General features: G+C 45.6%; 1 protein-coding gene across 1 annotated transcript in view; it reads left to right on the top strand.

The window, feature by feature from the left end:
- The first annotated feature begins 1,064 nt into the window (after positions 1–1,064).
- LOC147449722 (phosphopantothenate--cysteine ligase 2-like) overlaps positions 1,065–24,142 on the top strand; it is an 85,763-nt gene continuing 62,685 nt past the window's right edge. Inside the window, exon 1 of the mRNA XM_086522072.1 lies at positions 1,065–1,218. The gene's annotated coding sequence lies outside the window, so the exon portion shown is untranslated. The remainder of the gene's footprint in view (positions 1,219–24,142) is intronic.

The following is a 24,142-nucleotide window of genomic DNA, read 5'->3' as shown; positions in this document are numbered from 1 at the left end:
CCACTTAAACAACAAATTGATAGGCTCACATCGGCATTTCTAAAACAAAATAAGATGAAAAGGAAGTAAAATAAATAAAGGGATCGATTGCCAATTTTTTAAAAACAATAATATTTTCGTAGGAAAAGGTAGGTCTAATAGGCATAAGATGTAATAAAATTTAAAAATGATAATTCTCACATTTTATGAAAAATTTATATGTAATATAAACATAAATTAAAATGATTTATTTTATGAATAGAAAAAGGTAAATCTAATAGGCATAGGATATAATAAAATTTAACAGATGGTAATTCTCACGTTTTGTGAAAACTTTATATGTGATAAAAATAAAAAAATACATTAACAATTTAACAAAAGAATATTTTAATGTTTTTTAATAAGAAAATTCAAAAGATAGATTTAATAAGCATAGAAAATAATAAAATAATTTACCGAGATGAAATTTTTTGAAGTCCTTAAACGATAGGACCCTTTATCAATTCCTCACATCATGGGATCAAACTCGCTCTTTCTACTCTCATTAGATTGAATCTTCGAAGATCCCACTTCAACTTATCAATTCAAGCTTCTTTGGGCTGAGCCACTTCACCTGCGAGCTATTTGTTACATGCAACGCGAGCGCAAACATACAAAAAAAAGGCAATCTTTTTCTCCTACCTCTGTGATGTAGCCTCTCTTGCCAACCCGCAAGTCACTCTCCCGCCTCCAATTGGCTGGTTGTCCACCATTTTCGACCTCCCTCTGACTTTGCTTGTTATTTCCTCCCTTCGACAAAGCAACATCTCACTTAGATTCTTACTAACCGAATCAACCCAAAACAGTATGGACATATTCCTATCCTTTATTACGTGGTGAGCCCAACGCTCTTTTTACGCTTTCTGAACTCTAAAGCCACCACGTGGCATTAGATTAAATTATTAAAAAAAAACATCGTTGCGATGAAAAGCTCTAAAAAAAACTATGCCGTCAAAAGCTACCAACTACCAAGTGAATAAAATAAAAGAAATGAAGCCATCACGTGGCATTAGATTTAAATAAAAAAAAAAAACGCATCGCTGCGATGAAAAGCTCTAAAAAAAACTACGCCGTCAAAAGCTACCAAGTGAATAAAATAAAAGAAAGCCATCTTCGTCTGCGTTGCTCTCAGCAACAATTCGATCTTCTCCACAAGCAGTTCACACAGGTTCCAGAAGCAGCTCGGAGCTTTGTGTGCAGGTTTGTCTCTGGCCACTATTTGAGAGAGAGAGAGAGAGAGAGAGAGAGAGATAGAAGGTTATGAAGCTAGGAGCATCTTTTGACGCTCCTCCTTTCAACCAAAGCATCGCAACACATAACAATTTCAGCACACAAATACTCACAGGAGTAATTGCTACAGGAGGAGGCTGCGACTTCTTTCTGGCTAGTACTACAGGAAGATGACAAGCATTGCTGGATGTGGGTCTACAGAGTACCCTTCTCTTTCCATGCTTTTCTTCTGTGCTCCAGAATAGCTCGCATTTACCCTACACTTAAGAAACTTATTAGGAGGTTGATTAGCAGCTGATTAATGCCTCTAACCACGCTTTGAGCAGATCGAGCAGCTTCTACTCACATATGAAGTCATATAAGAGAAAGCAATGGAGACAAAAGTTTAAAGTACTTGCTCGCGTAGAGCTTCAATGGAACCATCAAACGCGGACCCTACTGCCTTCGGCTCAGCCTCTGATCTATGGTGCTGGGAGTGGCAACACCCATCTATGGTGTTGGAAGTGGCAAAGCCCAGCTAGCTGCTGTACTGGCACCTTATACGTGTTCACATGAAAGCAAAGAGCCATGAAGAAAAGCCTACCTTGTCGACATGGCGAGAGCATTCTTCAGTAGCATAGAGTCTGTAGGCCAAGCTCCTCCCTATTCATTCCACGGTAGGAGGTCGACAATGTCACTGTTTGCCCCATCGGCATATTGGAATCGATCTTCTTTTGTAGTGAAGCCTTTGTGCCTTCCCCGCATTATAGCGATCATAGCAGCTTTGTGTGCAACAAGACCCAGTGGCTAGTTGAACAATATGTCCAGCTTCAACTACCTACTCAGCTCGTTTCTGCAAGCGCAACTAGTTATGGCCAGCATTATGCCGCTCCAAGTATAGTCATGCAGAATCAACAACCTTGTGCCCTTGGCCATCCTTTAATGTTCATGGAAATGATATGTAGCAGGTCCCATGCCTAATTCTCAAGATTCACACCAATTCTTTTCTGCGCAGTATGCACGTGTAGCAGCAAGCCAGACAAAACCGGAAAGGAGTATCGGAGACCTTTCAAACCCTGGTTATATTTCGTAGTTCATCAAGCTGGAGAGTACTTCGGATGCTTGCGGACGTGATGAGCACTTCAAAGATCAGATATTTCATGCAATCAACCCATGGCAGAAGCAGAAGATATCAGATTTCAATCGATGATCAGTTGGCACCAAAACTCATTGCCTTTGCTGGCCTGTTCAACACATTCTTTTGCTGATGCTATCAGGCTGTTCGCAATGCAGAGAGGCGAAAAAATGGAAAGAGTAAACGTCAAAGTGGACAAGGGCAAAAAAGCTTAGCAGGAGCGATCACACCGAAGCTTATGATGGATGTTATCCTGAAGTAATTAAGCCAGCAGCTTCAGTGCTAGCTGCTTGCGCTTTTAACAGAGAGTGGGAGGGGATTAGTGGCAGACAACTCAATGTCGAGGGAAAGGCATTGGGGAATATTGCCACGAGTGCAAGTCATGGTCTGATAAGCCGTTGGCTTCAGTCGCACTCCTCGTCTAGCTCTTTTGATGGCCTATTTGAAAGTTTGATACAAGCATTTCGGAAGGATCTGCAAACAAACAGAAACATCTCTTGTGACCAATTCAACATAGAATATGGTGTCTGCGGGAGTTGGTTAATGTGTAGCTCCAACGAGATGCAACAACATTGCAACGGAAGTCAAGTAGTCAATCATGCAGGTGTCTACGCTGCCGTCCAGGTGCAAAAGAATAGTCAAAGAACAGAAGCAAAACCTAATTCCTTTTTCCACACAAAGAGATTTGATGCTGGAGAAGCCGAAGAACACGGACTGCGGAGTAATGGCATTTTTGGAGATAGGCATACCAATATGTCAGCACCTATTAGCCTCGATTAGCAGTTCACTGCTTGCCATTCAACAACTGGGTGGGATAGCAAAAACTTTATAGACAATATGACCAATATTATTGCCTGTAAAGAGCTTCTCTTGCTAAACCACGTGCAGACGGCAGCCAATGCGGATGCAATTGAGATTAGCAACAACAGTATATTGTAGCATTGCTCTTCGGCAGCTGCGATATACGAGGTAGGGAATTGTGGTGGTGTGGATTTGAATGCACAACAATTACTACTTCGGAGCTCCCTTCTTGCCAATAACCATGATTTGGTGGCGGATTCTATGAGCAAAGGTCCATGTACGCAGCAGCTATCGGATCAAGTTCAGATGGCTGCAGAGTGCATACATGAGTTTGGTATTGTAGCCAACACAAACCCTCATTTTCCCTTGGAGGAAAGCTACTGATCTAGGGCGGGCAGTGAAAACCTATTCACATCTTCTCAAAGGTCTTTTGTGCAGCAGGCCGGCCGAGGTAGAAACTCCATATAGCAGCCATAGTATGCCAAACAAGCTGAGCGCCAACAACGACTTGACATTCCATAGCGCAGGGCCTATTGCTGTTAATATATTGTCTGAGTGTGGAACCAATTTCAGCGTCAAGAGGATTCTATAGAGTTTATCTGCTGTTTAATGCATTTTGCAACCTCAAGATTCAAAAATTATTTTATTTAGTTATACACTCAATATATGATATATGTTGGGTGCCAAGCGCCCTCTTCTGCAAATACATTCCTCATGATGCTGCATCTTATCTCGGTTTTCTTGAAGAGATGAGTCAGCTTTCTTTGCATCTCTTACTGGCTTAGCATAAAAGGGTGTAGCAGGCTACAGTGTCACTTTCACAGGACACTCAGTTAGTACAGTTGGTCTGGTGTGAACCGTCTGGTCCGGTTCACACTGGACGGACTCTCTGGGCTGGGCTGGGCAGTGACACGTGGCAGGATACGGACGCTGGTCTAGTGGACATCGTTGCCAGGTCACCACCGCCACTCACTTTGGAGATTGGCTTAGGTGGCTGACATTTATGGGCCTTTGGGTCATTATCATCATCGGCTTCATATCTTTTCACGTAGTCGTTTAGAGGAGTCTATACACAGAGCACGTCTTCACCATCCCGGCACATCTGAGCCTCGACACCCCCATTGTACCTGTGAGTCCTGGGGTGGAGTTGAGTGTGTTGCCACGCCAGAGTCTGTATCAGTCTTTGAGATAGTGGAGTCATATGTTCTGGTCTGTTGTTGTGTCTTTGTGAGCTCTGTTGATGTCTCTTGTTTCCTTTCTGTTCAGTTTGTTTGAGTGAGATTGTCATGCACATTGCACTGAGGACCACCCACTGTAGAGAGCACGATACATTATCCGCGCTACAGGTGCTCTCATTTTGGTGATCACGGTGGGACCTCAACTGAAATCTCACTCTGTGAGAATCTTGAAGCTAGTTGTAGTTAGGTCTATCTAGCTTCGCGGACCTTGCCTTGCACTGTTCCTCTCTCGCCTGGTCCAACAGGTCTAGTCCCTCGCACTAGTCATCTCTTGCCCTGGTCTGGACCTCGTCCCTGGTCCAGCCTGGTCTCGTCCCTGGTCCAACCTAGTCTAATCACTTGCGAGCCTGGTCTCGTCTCTGGTCCAGCCTGGTCTAGTCACTTGCCTGGTCTAGTAGAGTCTAGACCAGTCTTCAGCCAGTTCAAAGTTGTCTTGCCCAAAAGCTTGGTTGGTGTGGTGGTCGCTGCATGACCCATATAAGGAGGTCAGTCGAGCGTCAAAGCGCACTACTGAGTCCTCTGAAGTACTACAACAGAAGACGACCCTTGGAACCTGTTAGAAGCCCATCAACCTCATCAACCATATCTCCACATACGACATCACCCATTCCTCCCTCTTGTTCCATATCTTCCAAATCACCTTCTCTAGTAAAGCTAGTAAAGCTTTCTCCTATTCTGCTATAGCAGGCTACTGAGCAACAGGCTCAGCAAGGGCCCATGGAGCCGTTGGCTAGCGTTTTGGCTAAGGTAAACATCAAGTTCCCTACATTCAAAGGACTCTCTTCAGAAGATGCTGACGACCATGCAAGGAGGTTTGTATCTCTCTGTAGGGGTCGGGGTCTTAATAGGGAAGATGCTTATTTGGTACTCTTTCCATCCACCTTGGATGGCTTAGCAGAATGGTACAGCCAGTTTGCAGAGAACCATTTTGCAACTTGGGTAGCCTTAAGACAACAGTTCTGTGCAGCTTTCAGGCCAGGTGACTACCAAGAGAAAGTGTTGGATGAGTTGGCCAACATGGTGCTCCAGCCAGAGGAGACCTTTACAGAACTTATGACGAAAACCAAGTCTCTGGTTGCCAAGCTTCCCCAGCAACCAGGTGAATTTATGGTTAAGAAGTGAGTAGAGAAGGCGCTTCCCAAAACTTCTCAGCAAAAACTACGAGAGAGCCTCCGACCCGACACCACTCTGGAGGAATTCATCGCAGCTGCTACTAGGATAGAGGGGGCTAGGAAGCTGTTCACCAACTCCCCTCAGGTAGAAACCACCTCAGTATTTTCGGAAAGTCCTTCTAATCCGATAACTTCTTTACGCAGGGAAGTGGAAGCCCTAAAGTTACAGAGAGCTCTTATAGAGGAGAAGTCAATCTCCCTCAGACAGGAGAAGCCCCCACATCACGACGCTTTGGATCAAATAAAGAGAGAGCTAGAAGAGCTTAGGTCTCAGCAGGAGACTAAGGCTATGGTATGGTGCAGCTCATGCCGCTCTCCAGGACACATTCCACAGGACTGTCCCCTTCGGGTTTACTGCCACTTCTGTGAGAAGTCTGGTCATGAGGACAAGGATTGCTACTACCTCAAGGGATTGTGACAAATACAGCAAAGCCTTGGTCATACTCTTCAACAATGGACAGCTCCAGCATCCAACATGGTTTCTCCCTGTGGCCATCCACACCATATGCCACCGTTGCTGACAGCGCCTCCTATGCAAGGTATGCAAAGTACTTTTCCGTCTCAGAGCTTTGGTCATACCCATACTCCCTCATCCCCTCAAAATTTCTATGCCTCCACCTCCAACTCCATGCACGTGGAGCAAGGACCACCTCGTTCGTCGACTCACCCTTTAAATCGGCCCATTTTGTGCTACAGATGCGGGGAATATGGGCATTACCAAAGCAAATTCCCCCTGCCAGAAGGGTCCCCTCGCCGTCATTGCCCTGAAATGAAGGATCACTACAATAAGGATTGCCCTAAACTTCGTGCATCCACGGCTTCGAACTCAAGTCAAAGCCAGAATGATTTTTTTTGCCTTTCCCAAGCTCAACTTAATAGCAGTGAGCACCATCTCTCAGCCGCCCCCTTCTACCCACGTGGTTACCCCTCAAAATAGGCCGCTGCAGTTGGCAGAGGAGCCATCGGGCGTCCTCACCCGGGCCCAGAGAGCCGCTCTTGGTCTTAGCATTCCAGCAAGTTCAACTCCCCCACACATTCTCACACCAGTGGATACTCTGCCTTCAACTGTAAACAAGCCATCCCCCAGTGCCATGAAGGAATCCAAATCTTTGCTCTCCAATCTTGATGAAGCTTTCTTGGAAGCAGTTTCCGATCCACAGAAGATCAAGGTACTAGAGAAACAATAGGTAGAAAAAGAGAAGCTTACAGTAGAGACAGTCTTGAAGAACACTTTCCAACAAGTGTCGCTCTATGACATGCTGCGACTAGATGCAAAGTTTAGAAGTGACACCCTTGTTGTTATTCAATCACTTTATCCTGGAGCAGGTCCTAGTGGCGGGCACCTCCCAGTGCGACCATCAGAGTCCTATATGATATCCAATCCCGCTGCTCCACTCACTGATTATAGAAGCCCTCGCCTGACAGTGTCCGTTTTGGGTCGGCAATTCTCAGGAGTGATAGTGGATGGTGGATCTGGCATCAACCTGATGCCCGAGTTCACTATGTTAGCTCTAGGTCTACAGCCTACTCGCCCTGCTTGAAACCGGCGTGTACTTTCAAAAAGGGCGGTAGACTTTACTTCAAACCTTGATTTAGCTTTCACCCATTATTAGTCGTCTATTCTACCTGTACTTTCAAGACACAACAAAGGGGAAAGGGATACAGGCTGCTAGATTGCACTTGTATGAGAAGACCGACACCAGATTGGCCCCTAACTTAGGCGCCCCTTTCGGTATTTCTTTATAGCTTAAAAGAGGGAATAAACGCTGTGGTTCCCTACAAGTTGCCCTGCACAAGCTTGGCTGAATTTCAACTGTTCCGGCCCGATTTCGGAAGCATAACTGTACTAGGACCCTTCACAGTCAGTATTCCCACGCATTGAATGACTTTCCCGACGCATACAGGCACTTTGCAAAACCTGGCGAGAATCTGCAGCACGCTGAATTCTCTGTTTTCAGCCCCGAAAATGCGCCAGATCACCTATACAGCGGTCCCCTCGTGTCCCCAAACCTCCTGGGGGTATTAGGGACCGTTTAGGGCCAAAACCCTAAACCTGCAAAAATACACAGCAGGCTGTAATTTACTGTTTCGGGCTCCGTTTCGCGTGCCGGTCGCATCTGTAGCAAGTCCTCGAGCTCCCGCACTTGTAGGGCTACTTGCCCTTTGAATCGGACGAGATTTCTGGCATGAAACATCTCCGAATTCACCTGTACCTGCGGGGGGATTAGCCGCTAGCTAATCCAGTACCTGTGCAAGAGGCTCTTGCCTCGGCAATCGCGCATGAACCCACACAACTGTACATTGGTCAATTGAAAAGCCCACTAGAGGGGTATAACATACTGCCATAGGGGAGAGAGAGGACAGTGCGTAGCATGCAGGGCATCACTCCTGGCACCGCACTGTACATAGGAGGGAAAGCAAGCACTCCATAGCTCTTAACCTGTGACAAAATCTGAAAATGAGCCTCTCCCAACTTAAAATTCAGCGCCACTTCTTGTTGCATGAGGAAAGTGCACCAGAAGGTGCCAGTTGGCACATTTACAAGCATTTTCCCGTTTCGGGGTTGCCGCCTAAAAATCTCCCAACCGGTTGCCCAGTTGACTTCACGGCAGAGTAAGAAAATGTTCCCCTTGTCATTCCTGAGGTAATGACGCAAACACATTTTCAGGTCCCAAAATAGCAGTTCCCTAAATTTTAGGAGATGCTGCCATTGTATCTTTCTAGGTCATCTGACCCCCTTTGTACACTGCAGCCACACCCAAAACTGAAATGTAGCCTCTGTAGCAAAGGATTTCACTTTGGCTAGTCAATGACCCCACTTTGGCTAACCCTAGTCTTTGTCCAACCTTAGTGCTCTCTTGCCCTCAGGCCTGGACTCCCTTTGGACAGTTCCACACTAGCTATGCAATGCAAGGCAATTAGATTTCCCGAGGGGTGTTTCCAAAAAGTGAAAGTAAATAAATAATAAGAAAGAAATCAACAAAAAGGATAGATAGTAGTCACACCCTGGTGACATACCCCCCTCTTGAAATCTCAAACGTCCTCGTTTGCATCTATGTCGTACATGCTCACAGTCAACACTAATGTATTCAACACTTGTCGACACATGTACGACACATACATGCTCATTGTCAACCCTGGTGTATTCAACACCTCGTCGACACATGTATTGCCTACGTGTGAACCCTGTCCCAATGACATAGTGGTAGCTTCGCACTCTGCCATTGCTTTGAGTTACTAACTTTCCAATGACAAAATGGTAGCTACACATTTTGCCACTGTCTTATAGTACACGTTGGATCCCGTAACACTTTCGAGCATACCCAAACCGATAGTTTAAGAATGCAGTTACACATGTACTCTTTAATAGAAGCAATTACTGTATTTTTGACAAACTGACAAGAAATACTCACTTCTATAGCACTAAGCACACTTTTGGACATTCCATAAGAGCAATTGCCAAACTGACAATCTGTACAGCTCTAACATTCATGTAACAGGTATTTCATTTGAGCTCACTTTAAATACTATGTACATCATTTCTTTCAGAAGCCATTGTCATACTGACAATCCATGTAGCTTTGAAACTCAAGGGGTCAAGGTAGGTTGCAAATCGAAGGCTTCAAGGTAAAGTGATGACACAGTTGGTGGCTCTGTAAGTTCACCTTCTTCCATCCACTTAGCATCCATTGGTGGATAGTTTCTGAACTTTACCAAGTAACGCCTAGCAACCTTGCCTTTCACTTTCCTTTCCTTATGTGCCAAAATCTGTTCCGGGACCAAGATCTCGTCAAGTTCCTCGACTTCCGGTTGATCTTCAGCTGGCATATCTTCTGGCACATCACCCACATAGGGTCTGAGAAGACTCGCATGAAACGCATTGTGAATCTTCCAACTGTCAAGCAATTTCAGCCTATATGCAACATCACTGATTATGTCGCACACTTGAAAAGGCCCATAGTAACGCATGCTGAGCTTTGGAAACAGTCTTTCCTTGCTCTTCATCTTCTTTAACCTTGCCTTTTCAAAGCGTAGAAGCACCCAATCACCAAGTAAAAATACCACTTCACGACGGTGACGACCAAGTGCTTTCTTTTGCTTTGCCTGAGTCTTTTCTAAGGCCACTTTGACCTTCTTGTACATTTCATCCATGTCCTGAACATACTTATCTGCTTCAAATATCTTGTCCTTTGTATGCAGTATGGGAGGAACTTTCTTGTCACCTTCAACTATCTCAAAGGTGCCTTGCCAGTTGATGAATGCACTGTATTATTGTATGCATACTCCACCAATGGCAAATACTGCTCCCACTTTCCTTTATGTTCTGACACATAGCACTTCAACAGATCTAGGACAATAGAATTTGCCTCTTCTGATTGCCCATCTGTTTGAAGATGAATGACGAAGAGAATTTGAGCGTGGTGCCCATATTCTCAAACAAGCCTCTCCGGAACAAACTTGTCATGCGTGGATCACAGTCGCTAACAATCGACTGTGGCATGCCATGATACTTGAAAATATTGCTCATAAACAAGCGTGCCATCTGATCTGGCTTTATCTTCTTCCTGACAGGAATAAAATGAGCCTGCTTGCTGAATCTGCAAATGATGGTCCAAATACCATCTTTTCCTGTCTGCGTTCTCGGAAGATCAAAGATAAAATCCATAGCAATACTTTCCCATGGTTTATCTGGAATAGGTAGTGGTTGCAATAACCCTAGTGCCTTTTGCCTGTCAAACTTGATCTTCTGGCAAATTAGGCATTCTCCCACAAAGGCATCCACATCTCTTCTCAATGTAGGCCAGTAGAAGAATGTCTCAACCGCTTTAACTGTAGCATCGATACCATGATGCCTTGCATACGGTGGGACATGACTCTTTCCATAACTTTGTGTCGCAATGGCTTTGTGACACACAATCTGCCATGCATCATCATGAACCCGTCTTTAAGAAGATAGTGTTCTTAACAGCTCTAAGACCCTTGCAAAATCTTCATCATTTGCATACTGTTCCCTCATATCATCAAGTTCATGATGATAAGGAATTGACACAGCTGAAATTTGTGGCTTCCTTGACAAGGCATCAGCCACAATGTTCTTCTTGCATTCCACATGCACAATCTGAAAGTGGAACATGGACAAGATATTTGTCCATCACATATGCTTTTCAGATAACTTTGCCTGTGTCAAGAAGTATCGCAAGGTTTGATGGTCCGTTTGGACAACAAAGTCTGCACCTAGCAGGTAGTGTTTCCAACTTAAGAGCGCATGAATCACAGCCAATAACTCTTTCTCATAGACCTGCATGGTCATCTCTGGCCCTTGCAAAATTCTGCTCTCATAGGCTACTACCCTGCCATCTTGCATTAGCACTGCACCAATGCTACTACCACAGGCGTCACACTGGACCACAAATGACTTCCTAAGATCTGGCAACACAATGACTGGATCTGAAGTCATCTTTTCCTTTAAGAGATTAAAAGCTGAAATCTCTTTCTGTGTCCATCTAAAGGTGACTGCCTTCTTTTGAAGAGCACGTAAAGGTGAAGCAATCTCTGTGAAATTTCGGATAAACCTTCTGTAATAGAAGCATAGTCCCAAGAAACTTCGGACATCGTGCACCGTCTTCAAATCTGGCCATGACTTGATCGCTTCAACTTTTGCAGGATCCATTCTGACACCATCCTTTGAGACAATGTGTCCCAGAAAATGAATCTCTTCCAGAAAAAATTCACTTTTCTTTGCATTGATGAGCAACCTATGACTGCGTAGCTCTTTGAACACAATGGCCAAGTGATGCCTATGCTCCTCTTCATTCTTTGAGTAGACTATCATGTCATCAAAGAATGTACCAACAAACTGCTGGTGTGGACGGAAAATTCTGTCCATCATCCTATTGAACGTAGCAAGAGCATTTGTGAGACCAAAGGGCATCACTAAAAATTCGTAAAGGCCAAACGTTGTTCTAAAAGCAGTCTTGTGCACATCCTCTGATCTAATGCGGATCTGATGGTACCCACTCTTTAGATCTATCCTGCTAAACATAGCTGCACCTTCTAATTTGTCCAGAATATCATCAATTCTAGGTATAGGGAACCTATTCTTGATGGTATTCTTGTTCAGTGCACGGTAGTCGATGCACATACGCCATGAGCCATCCTTTTTCTGCACCAACAACACTGGAGAACAGAATGGGGATGAATTGGGCTGAGTCAGCCCCTTTTCTAATAGCTCCTGTACTTGGCCCATTATCTCTTTCTGCTGAGCTGCACTAACCCTGTACGGAGGCTTATTTGGTGGGCTACTGCCTGGCACCAAATCTATCGCATGGTCCTCGGGTCTCTTTGGCGGTAACGGAGACGGTAATGAATCGGAAAAACAGTCACTATACTGTTGTAAAAACATTGACCTTTCTTTATCTAGCATAGATAAATTTGATTCATCACAATCTGACACTTCACGTGCAAAAACCAAGTACGCAGAAAGATGCTTTTTCATTACAGAAGTAATAGCAGAAGCTGATACAATGGGAATACACTCCCCTTTAAGCTTTACATCCAGAATGTGAGTCTTTCCCTGCTCTGTACAGTGATCTTTTGTTGTAGGCATCCATGATTCCCTTGTACACGAAATAACCAAGGAATACCTAACAACACATCACATCCGTCCAGTGGCATGATGTAAAATTCTTGAGCATCTACATAGGACTGGATATGTAGGCGCAACTTTCCAATGATGGGTGTCACAGCCTCTGTACGGCCAGGACATGCCAAACCTGCCTCTGCTGTATACCCCATCTCTTCAGGTCTGATTCCCAACTTTGAAGCCAATTCTGGGGAAATGAAGTTGGCTTTGGCACCTGGATCAAAGAAGATAAGCACTGTTTGATCCCTGACCTTTCCCAATGCTCTGCAAAGCTCACTTGCATCTGAATTTGGCTTGTCGCTCACCATATCTGGCACTAGACCAGCCATGGGCTTCTTTCCTTTCCTATCCTCCTTGTCTTCAGAATCAGCTGGCCTTTTCTTTGTAGGACAGTTGTAAGCAATGTGGCCAGGCTGCTCACAGATGAAGCATTTGTTCTCTGACCTCAGGACCTTCTTTTTCTCTTCCGACTTGCGAGGAAAACGTCTTTTCCATTTCTTCGTTGGTCTCTTTTCTGATTCAGCCGTAGCTTTGTCTTTCCCTCCGTTGGCCGGCTCCTGAGTCACTTTAGGAACCTCCTTGGGAACATACTTCTTCGCTGAATTTTTCTTGGCTAATCCTTCCTTGACGCCAGTATTAAATTCACAATCGTCTCCCTTGAGAAAACCATTGCCAGTGTTTGCTACCTCGATGAGCTGCGTCAAAGTAGTGACTTTGGTCTTCGTACAATACTTTCTCAATCCTTTGGGTAGGCCACAACAGTATTTTTCAATCTGTTCTGTCAATGGCACAAACCTATAGGAAGTTACTGGAAGTAGAGCTTTCCAAAACTTCCGATTGTAGTCATCCAGATTCTTGCAAGTAGCAGCATTAAGTTGGTGCCATTCTGTCATGACATCTGCTTCAAAGTCATCATATAACCATGCTGCTGCAAAAATCTGCTTGAAGTAAATCCATGTGGACGGAGCTTGCCCTTGAAGCAATAAAGTTGTCCACCATTGTCCCGCATTCCCTGTCAAGAAAGTGGTTGCCTTGTGGACCTTTGAAGCCTCTGTAAAGTTCCCCCCTGCATAGGCCTTGTCAAACTGCTGGAGGAATGAGAGAGCCTTCTTCCTGTCATCAAACCCTGTAAAGGTCGTGAATGTCACACCTTTGCCACCTTCTTTGTACGGAGTTGGCCTCTCCAACGGCGTTAAATTGTCATATGGAAGTGACTGAAGCATGGGAACACTGTTAGGGTTCATTTGTGTTCATTGACCGCTATTAAGTTGACCTGGAAATGCCATATTTGGATGCTGATTTGTAATTCCAGCTATACCAAAATTTGCCTGTGGTATCCCAAATTGGCCCTGAGTGCTTTGAAACTCTGGTAGCATGCCCGTGAAACCATACATGGGGTTAGGCATCATCGTTTGAGCACCTCCGAACACTGTTCCTAGCGTGTAAAACTGATTTCCAGGTGCATGACCAACCATGCTCTGGAATACCGATCCACCTCCAAAATAGCCAGGGTGTACTGAAGGTGGTGGGAAGACTTGTTGCATAGCCTGTAGGTTGCTTCCCTGCCCATTAGAACCAGCTATAGGCTGCTGAAAAGTGGTTGGCTGAACTGGTACAGCTTGAAAGACTGGCATCTCAGCCACTTGTTCTTGCACCTTAGGCACAGGTTGTGGAGACTGCATGTTCTCCGTCAAGTGTACAGGTGTTTCCATTGACTGTGCAGTATGAATCACGTGTGCTTGAGTCTTAACAGGCTTGTGAATACGATCCAGTGACCCAACTTGCTGAGACGGAAGAGGAGGTTGTAGAAAGGCTAAGAACCTCGGGTTCTGCATTACTTGTGTGAACATAGCCACAGCAGTAGCCAACTGGGTCCTGAATATATCATCATCCGTCTGTGGTGGTCTTGAAGACTCACCCACTTCATGTGTCTGTTGACCCTGTGAAGAGGAAACCTCTTTAGTCACTTCATCTGGTCTATTAGCCATAATTGCAATTCCCTGTGTCTGGTCTATGATTCCCTGTGTCTTCAAGCCCAACCTGACCAAGGCTCACTTCTATGGGAAAAAGTGATTTAATCCCGGGGATGGAACCATGAAACCGGCGTGTACTTTCAAAAAGGGCGGTAGACTTTACTTCAAACCTTGATTTAGCTTTCACCCATTATTAGTCGTCTATTCTACCTGTACTTTCAAGACACAACAAAGGGGAAAGGGATACAGGCTGCTAGATTGCACCTGTATGAGAAGACCGACACCAGGTTGGCCCCTAACTTAGGCGCCCCTTTCGGTATTTCTTTATAGCTTAAAAGAGGGAATAAACGTTGTGGTTCCCTACAAGTTGCCCCGCACAAGCTTGGCTGAATTTCAACTGTTCCGGCCCGATTTCGGAAGCATAACTGTACTAGGACCCTTCACAGTTAGTATTCCCACGCATTGAATGACTTTCCCGACGCATACGGGCACTTTGCAAAACCTGGCGAGAATCTGCAGCACGCTGAATTCTCTGTTTTCAGCCCCGAAAATGCGCAAGATCACCTGTACAGCGGTCCCCTCGTGTCCCCAAACCTCCTGGGGGTATTAGGGACCGTTTAGGGCCAAAACCCTAAACCTGCAAAAATACACAGCAGGCTGTAATTTACTGTTTCGGGCTCCGTTTCGCATGCCGGTCGCATCTGTAGCAAGTCCTCGAGCTCCCGCACTTGTAGGGCTACTTGCCCTTTGAATCGGACGAGATTTCTGGCGTGAAACATCTCCGAATTCACCTGTACCTGCGGGGGGATTAGCCACTAGCTAATCCAGTACCTGTGCAAGAGGCTCTTGCCTCGGCAATCGCGCATGAACCCACACAACTGTACATTGGTCAATTGAAAAGCCCACTAGAGGGGTATAACATACTGCCATAGGGGAGAGAGAGGACAGTGCGTAGCGTGCAGGGCATCACTCCTGGCACCGCACTGTACATAGGAGGGAAAGCAAGCACTCCATAGCTCTTAACCTGTGACAAAATCTGAAAATGAGCCTCTCCCAGCTTAAAATTCAGCGCCACTTCTTGTTGCATGAGGAAAGTGCACCAGAAGGTGCCACTTGGCACATTTACAAGCATTTTCCCGTTTCGGGGTTGCCGCCTAAAAATCTCCCAACCGGTTGCCCAGTTGACTTCATGGCAGAGTAAGAAAATGTTCCCCTTGTCATTCCTGAGGTAATGACGCAAACACATTTTCAGGTCCCAAAATAGCAGTTCCCTAAATTTTAGGAGATGCTGCCATTGTATCTTTCTATGTCATCTGACCCCCTTTGTACACTGCAGCCACACCCAATACTGAAATGTAGCCTCTGTAGCAAAGGATTTCACTTTGGCTAGTCAATGACTCCACTTTGGCTAACCATAGTCTTTGTCCAACCTTAGTGCTCTCTTGCCCTCAGGCCTGGACTCCCTTTGGACAATTCCACACTAGCTATGCAATGCAGGGCAATTAGATTTCCCGAGGGGTGTTTCCAAAAAGTGAAAGTAAATAAATAATAAGAAAGAAATCAACAAAAAGGATAGATAGTAGTCACACGTTGGTGACACTGTTCCCTTCACAGTTACATTGGCCGACCAGCGGACAGTCTACCCAGTGGGCATAGTGGACAATGGGCCTCTGCAGGTTCAAGACTTTACTTTTAACTTGGATTTTGTTGTGGTTCGTCTTCCCGAGGTTGAGGGCGTATTTCCTTTGCTCATTGGAAGACCATGGCTGCGACACACTAAAGCACTTCATGGGGAAACGACGCAATGTGGATACATACTTCTGGTTCCTCGATGCAACCCATTCTCTTAGAAGGTGGTATGGATCCCGTGGTGCAGCAAGTTTCTTTGTCAATGGAAACCAAACCTGAACAAGAACAGCCTACTACACCTGAAGGGTCAGATGAAGATCTGCTCGAGTGGTTGGAGGCTACCAAATCTATGCCTTGTTATGGAGTCTCTATTCACTCTTGGCCTGAAGATACACCATCTTCAAATGTTTCCATAGTCACTAAACCTAATGTGCCAGCTCAAGAGTTGAAGGTTCAGAAGATACTCTTGATGCGCTCTCGGTGAAAGCCCTCTTGATGAAAGCCGTTGAATTTGGAAAGCCTATGAAAAAGTTTATAAGCGGGAAGAAATCTCCCCTATAGGAGTTCACCACCCCTCAAACATCAACCCCTTTGGTGTCTGCTTCTTAGACCAGAACAAATCTCTCCTCTGCGTCTAGCAAACTCCCTTCACAGAGCCCGTCCTACAAGATGAATTCCAAGATCATGATATCTGTCTTGGTCATGATAGTTGGGTGCTTCTTATTTGCCCCTAGTCCCTCTCATCCCCTCGCCCTACCCTCCCCCTCTCCCACTCGCCCTCGCCCTAGTCCTAGTCCCTCCCCCTCCCCTCGCCCTACCCTCCCCCTCGCCCTCCCCCTCTCCCCCTCGCCCTCGCCCTTGCCCTCGCCCTAGTCCCTCCCCCTCTCCCTCTCGCCCTAGTCCCTCCCCCTCTCCCCATCGCCCTCGCCCTACTCTCCCCCTCACCTTCCCCTCGCCCCTACCCACCCCCTCACCTTCCCCTCGCCCCCACCCACCCCCTCCCTCGCCCCTACCCACCCCCTCCCTTCCCCTCGCCCCTACCCCCTCTTTCCCTTGCCCCTACCCACCCCCTCGCCCCTACCCTCTCCTAACCTCGCCCCTACCCACCCCCTCCCTTCCCCTCGCCCCTACCCCCTCTTGCCCTCGCCCCTACCCACCCCACCCCCTCTTGCCCCTACCCTCTCTTGCCCTCCCCCCTACCCACCCCCTCCCTTTCCCCTCGCCCTACCCAGCCCCCTCCACCACTCGCCTTATCTAAACTTCCCCAACCCTCTCAGCCTCAACCTCATCTCCCCCACCCCGCTGATCTACATTGTGTCTTCAGTAGCCTCAAGCTCCCTTTGCAACCTAAGAAATCTCGTCAAAGAGTGTGCATTCCAATCTCCTTCGTGAACCCTTCATGCTCTTCCTCAACAACTACGACTGGCCTTTGCAACTCCTTCAGGAGCCTCTCATATGCCTCCTTCATAGAAACTACACTTCATTGGTTTTCAGCTCGAGAAGTGCCAAGAGTTTGCTGTAGCTCTTCACACTCTACTTGGAAATTCCTAGAATTCTCTTGAACTGTCATCATCTCTGCATAAGAATCCGCCATCCTGTGTTCGAGGAGAGAAACCTCCTCCTCCAAGTGTTGAATTCTCTTGCCAGCTGCAATCATTTCTTGCATGGTTGGGCCAAGCACCTGCTTCAAGAAAGATGTACATGCGGTACCTATTGGTTTTATATTGCAGTTTTCAGTATTTCCTAGTTTTTCAATATTTCCTCTCACCGAGACGGTGAGCGGTCTTGTGGCGGGCAACCTGTAGCAGGCTACAATGTCACTTTCACAGGATACTCAGTTAGTACAGTTGGTTTGGTGTGAACTGTCTAGTCTGGTTCACACTGGACGAACTCTCTGGGTTGGGCTGGGCAATGACACGTGGCAGGATATGGACGGTGGTCTAGTGGACATCGTGGCTAGGTCACCACCACCACTCACTTTGGAGATTGGCTTAGGTGACTGACATTTATGGGCCGTTGGGTCATTATCATCATCGGCTTCACATCTTTTCACGTAGTCGTTTAGAGGAGTCTATACACAGAGCACGTCTTCACCATCCCGGCACATCTGAGCCTCGACACCCCCATTGTACCTGTGAGTCCTAGGCTGGGCTGGGCAGTGACACATGGCAGGATACGGACTGTGGTCTAGTGGACATCGTGGCCAGGTCACCACCACCACTCACTTTGGAGATTGGCTTAGGTGGCTGACATTTATGGGCCGTTGGGTCATTATCATCATCGGCTTCACATCTTTTCACGTAGTCGTTTAGAGGAGTCTATACACAGAGCACGTCTTCACCATCCCGGCACATCTGAGCCTCGACACCCCCATTGTACCTGTGAGTCCTAGGCTGGAGCTGAGTGTGCTTCCACGCCAGAGTCTGTATCAGTCTTTGAGATAGTCGAGTCATATGTTCTGGTCTGCTGTTGTGTCTTTGTGAGCTCTGTTGATGTCTCTTGTTTTCTTTCTGTTCAGTCTGTTTGAGTGAGATTGTCACGCACATTGCAGTGAGGACCACCCACTGTAGAGAGCATGACACATTATCTGCGCTACAAAGGGCGTGGTCACACCAGAGCTGCCAGTACCCGTAGCACTGACAGCTGGAGATTGCAGGGCAATGACTCATCGGTGACCCAATAGAATTTGATGACACCTAAGCGTAGGCATAAAGCTGCATGTTGTTGCATGCCCTACGTGGTGACGCGCTATGGAATCTGCACTCTAGCGCTTCTGAGGCAAAGCTGAAGTAACTGTGCTTGGCGATTGCGCATTAAAATCATTCCCGTTCATGTTTTGCAACTATGCCAAAATCGGCATAGTTTTCCATGGCATACATAGCAAGGTAGGATCCGTACGTACGTACCTTACCGTACGGATCCGTACTGTACAATCATTTTTTTGTTGGGGAAAAAACCACAGCGGGTCTGCAAAATTTAGTTCGCCCATCAATTTTTTGTGTGCAAATTGGCAAATCATGATCAATGTGAACTTACAAGTTCTCTACAGTAACTAGTTTGTTGTGAAACTGCAAATTTTAGGTTGTGTATATTTGAGTTGTATCTGTTCTTGTCACTTCAATGTTGATTCATTGAATGTCGAGCAAGGAGTCGCGACTTGCTTATGGTATTTGTATGAAACCTTTCCCTTGGTTTGTAGAATAGTGAACTAACATGCTTGAAGTGATACTTGTGAAATTTTTATCAAGTATGGACCGCATTGTAGGTTTTTGGCTTTTAGAAAAAAAAAACATACGAATTTTATGTACCTAACAACTCTATCCATTCAGTACTACGTACAAGGCGTACCGAATACGTACCGTACCTTATGTACCTTACCACCTTGATACATAGTTGTACTAAGCAGACGTAGTTATTTGCGTGTGACCAGAAATGAGGCTTAGTAACTAGTGCAAATAACTGGAAACTAAGCGGGCGCTCAATGCAGAAAACAAATCCATTGCTCTTGAAAGTGAGATCATTGTCAAAGGCATCAATAGATCTTTTATAGTTGTTGCTGACGATCTTGAGTATACCCGTCTCTATGGCCACAAAAAAACACTCATTATACCCTCACCTTCGGGCGGTGTTGAAGAGAATTGCTACTCGATTGATACCCTGATTCAAACCCCTTGGAAATAACATACATCAAACGGACTGACAAATTCAGCGCCATGTTGCCTCGAACCACATGTTGATGTATTGAGAAGTATAACATGGAGCATTTACAAGTTTTAGCTGGTCATAGCTTGCCACAATGCCTAGTAGGCAGCTAAATGCAAGGTAGTATGGGCTTCATAATTGCTAAATATGACAACATCCCCACCACTTTTTGGCTCTGTTTTGAAGGTGAACGATATTGAGTGGAACGCAGTCAGCAAGGAGGCAAGAAGACATAGTTGATGACCTAAGCAGCTTACACCAGAGAGAGAGAGAGAGAGAGAGAGAGAGAGAGAGAGAGAGAGAGAGAGAGAGAGAGGGAGAGTGTAAGGTGCAACGGAATTGAATGTTGAACTTTGCTCAAGATGAGTGCTCCGAACTGTGCTCAAGGGTTCCTTTTACTTACGGAAGGGATAGCCTTCCGTTCCTTTAGTGAGAGAGTGCAATGGACACAAACAAAGTGATGAACACTGTGAATGACGGTGCATGAGATTGAGAGATAGAGAGAGAAGAATACGACACGAGAATGTTGTCAAAACCCTCCTCCGAAGGCCCCACTCTCTATGGCGAGAGCGGTCTACTATTGATTGCACAAATCTCTACAATGCTTTGGACTTGCCGATGATGTCGATGACGATGAGAACGACGACAAGACGGGCTGAAATCTGAAAATGCTAATGGCTGAAATTTGCAAATCTTTATCTGCTGAATTCTGACTCTATGTCGATGACGACGTCGATGATGACAAAGCAACGACGCAGATGCTGAAATCTGCATTTTTCGGGCGAATTTGCAAACTGCGCTGGATCTGACCGTGCGGCGAGGATCTACTGCGGGAAGGTGAGTTCTACGAGATTCGGGGGTTCTACTGCGGTACCTGACTGTTGAAAACTGAAAACGCCAGTGCTTCTTGATGTTCTATCGCGATGAATCTGCAAAACGCTAGGGGCTGATCTGCAATCCAAAAACGCTAGGGCTGATTTCTATCATGTTGTGGAATTCTGCTAATGCTAGGGCTGATCTGCTGTCTTATGCCAAAACGCTAGGGAGTCTGCTGTCCTGTTGTCGCCAGGTGGTATCTGCAATGCAAAACGCTGGAAGGTCTACAAGGCTAAAAACGCTAGGCTTGGTGATGCAGAAAACACTAGGTTTGCTGTGGAGGGTGGTCTTGCTGAGAAGGTGCCTATTGAACACTGGGTTCCTGCTGCCTCTTTTGCCAGAAAGTGCTAGCGCTAGGTTTGCTTATATACTTTCTTAGTGAATTTGCCCTATCCAGTTCCCAACAAAAGTCACTTAAAAATAATAAGTGAAAAATGTCAAAAATAGGAAAAATAGGTCTATGCACTATAAAAATGCTCCCGATGGTTTCTGATAGAAATCTGCATCTATTCTAAGTGTCTGGACATGCACGGTCTGCGAACAGACTCACAAAAGTGCCAGAACACTTCCTAAGCTACTGAACTGAACTGAATCCTTGTCATGAAGTAGCTTGTCCATGTACACATAGGGTTAGATGTGCACGTGACATCCCCTCCTTTTCAAAGTGAGGTACTGGTACTGAATTGTATGGCGTCGAGGGAGATCGCCAACAGTGTTTGGAATCCTGGAAAGGACTCTTCGCCAGCCCACTCTGATGCGTGGGTCATGCGATACTTGAACTTCATAAAGGTCTGCAACGCTTGCTTCTTTGGGCCGCGCCGAAAGCGACACAAAGTCTTCTGAGGCTCCTCAATGCTTCAACTTCGTCTAGAGTCATGCGTCTACCTTCTTTAAGAATCTCCGAAGATGAAAATTCCTGAAACCACTTCCAACACAAAAACATGAACATACCCATTCCATGTAAAGTGATTGGAAAAATTCTAGTCTTTTGAAAAAACTGTGCATGCAATGCAGATGAACAAAGTGACGGAGTGCCAAACCGCTCATCAAACACACGCAAACAATGGGGTCGAATCTTGACTTTCTGATCTAAATCAATCAACTGTGGCAAAACACAGTGGAAATGCCAATGCTTGATGCTCAATCTTTCTTGTGCTCTTTTTGATACTGTGTCATGCCAAGGAAGAGACATGGAATGTGAATTCCTTGGGTGCAAATATTTCATCTTCTCATGAGAGATCCGCATACATCCGTGCTCGTTCATGAGTGAATCGTGTTCATCATACAATATGGCATGCCTTTGGAAAGGGATCACAGAAAGACGCTGACTAAAATACAAGAAACGATCACGAATGAAACACTCGAACCATGCGTGCTGACTAATCATTTGAACACATAATACTTCCTGTGGGGATTCTCTGGACCTAGGCTAGAGAGCTAAGATCGGTTCTTCAGGATCTATCGAATCTTCTTGTGGGGGTTCTGTGGACCTCGACTCGAGAGCCAAGATCGGTTCTTCGTGATTGATCGAATGTGCAATGAGGTTAGCTTCACTAGAAAAAGTATCAACTAAACCATCATTCTTGTGAAGAATCACATCATTATCCTGCAATTCATCATGCTTGTGAGAAATCACATCTTGATCATGCAAATCATCATGCTTGTCATTGTCATCCAAATCATCATGCTCATCATTATCATTCAAATCATCATGCTTATCATCATCATTCAAATCCTGTGTCATGATTTGGAGAAGAAGAGACTGAGAGAGTCTTCTTTTCCCGAATCTCTTGCATTTGTGCCTGCACTTGAGAAAAGAGTCTAAGCTCTGAAAGTTCACATGAGACATATGTAGTATCAAGACTGGAGACATATGCAGTATCAAGGCTTCATTGTCGATAGCGAGAAGTCCTCGATTAATACCTCTAGCATGTGAACAATCTATCTCAATTGGTGTTCCCTTTGCCGATCGAGACATCCAATGTTGACTGCCAGCTCTGTGGATAATGAACTCTGCTGACACTTCGTTAGGATGTCAAAGAACTGAGCAACGTGGAGGAGGTTGGTGGCTCATTTGATAACAAGGCCTTAGGCCAACGAAGTAACCATGCAAGCAGTCGATCTTTTAAGAAGCTTCTCTCTCAATTTAAAGGTGACCCACATGCCCTCAACTTCGTTTTTGATTGTCTTTGGCCATCCTTTTTTGGCTACAGGTTCATTGACAAGCTTGGTTGGCCTTGTTGCGATGGCATACCCACGCGGTCACTTATGTGCATGCCGGAAACTTCGAGTTCGTCATTTTTAGAAAAAGGGGAACTTTGATTCACTTAATGCAATGACCGGTTTTCCAAAACAAACCCTGGCCGTCCAAGCTCCCTTATTTTATATAAAGTGTGACACTTAATAACTTAGTGACCAACCAACTGCAAAACCTATTAAAAGGCTTATATTAACATTTAAATATAACAAATTAGTCTATTTTAGGGGCTTTCTCGGGAAACTTCCCTATGCTCTTGATGCGGCTAAGCTTCATAGGCGGTTAGTCTCCCCTTTCCAACATCGCTGACGAGAGTGGAGGTGATTCTTCTTAATGTCACTACAGGCTCCCCTTGTGTGCAAAAGCTCTCTCTCTCTCTCTCTCTCTCTCTCTCTCTCTCTCTCTCTTCCGCGCGCACGCACTCACAGGAAATACGCCCAAGATGCTTATAATAGGGAAGCAAAGAGGAGAGAGAGAAATGAAATGTTATATTAACGTCTTCAAAAGGCCAAAGTGACATATGAGACCAGAAAGTTACAATGTGGTGGATCTGATACAAAGTCAAAGTAACAAAATGACAGAATGACAAAATGACAAAATACTATGGAATCCTAAACTGCTAGGTGTGAAGTAAGTAGCTAAACAGCTAGCTGGGATAGCTAGATCACAGGATATCGAAATCCAACATCAGTCGTTAGAGAGAGAGAGAGAGAGAGAGAGAGAGAGAGAGAGAGAGAGAGAGAGAGAGAGAGAGAGAGAGAGAGAGAGAGAGAGAGAGAGAGAGAGAGAGAGAGAGAGAGAAATGATATATTAACGTCTTCAAAAGGCCAAAATGACCTATGAGACCATCAGATACAAAGTGGTGAATCTAATACAATGTCTGAAGTACAAGTACAAAAAGTACTGAAAGTAAAAATAAAAATGAAAACTGAAATGAAGTGTGAAATGTGAAATGTGAAAATGTAGAATAGGCCCTCAATGACAATCTGGGTGTCGTGCTAGAATGCCTCTGATCCTTTGCTGAAGTCTTCGTCGATGTAGTGTGCTCCTGTGTCTCAGTCGTGGTCGTCTCGATCTCCCGAGCTCAATCGCCCTGTCAATGAGGGTGCCTCTGGTATGAATGCGGGTATAACCCTGTGCTGGTGGTTGGTCTCTTGGCTCCCTTGATCCAAAGAAATCTGTGATCTGTCTCTGCGACTGTCGTACTCCATGTCTCCCCAACAGACTGTCTCTATGTCGGTGTAGCTCAAGTAGATATAAGCCAAGGCATCTCTGGCATAGTTACCCGAAACGTGGAACGGGAACGGCGACGGGATCCCCGCGGAACGGGGGAACGGCTAGGGGTCCGGAACGGGAACGGCGCGGAACGGGAGGTTAAAAAACACCCAAATAGTGCATTTTTTAGCTCCTTGTGTTTAAATACAAGGAGTATTAGAGTGCTTTGACTCTAATACTCACAAAAAACTCGTTTTGAAGACCATTCAACCTT

Source organism: Adiantum capillus-veneris, chromosome 10 (genome assembly GCF_014529385.1).
Source record: "Adiantum capillus-veneris isolate H3 chromosome 10, ASM1452938v2, whole genome shotgun sequence".
Classification (NCBI taxonomy): Eukaryota; Viridiplantae; Streptophyta; class Polypodiopsida; order Polypodiales; family Pteridaceae; genus Adiantum; species Adiantum capillus-veneris.
The sequence above is the reverse complement of the archived record's forward strand: the minus strand, read 5'-3'. Positions and strand labels throughout refer to the sequence as shown.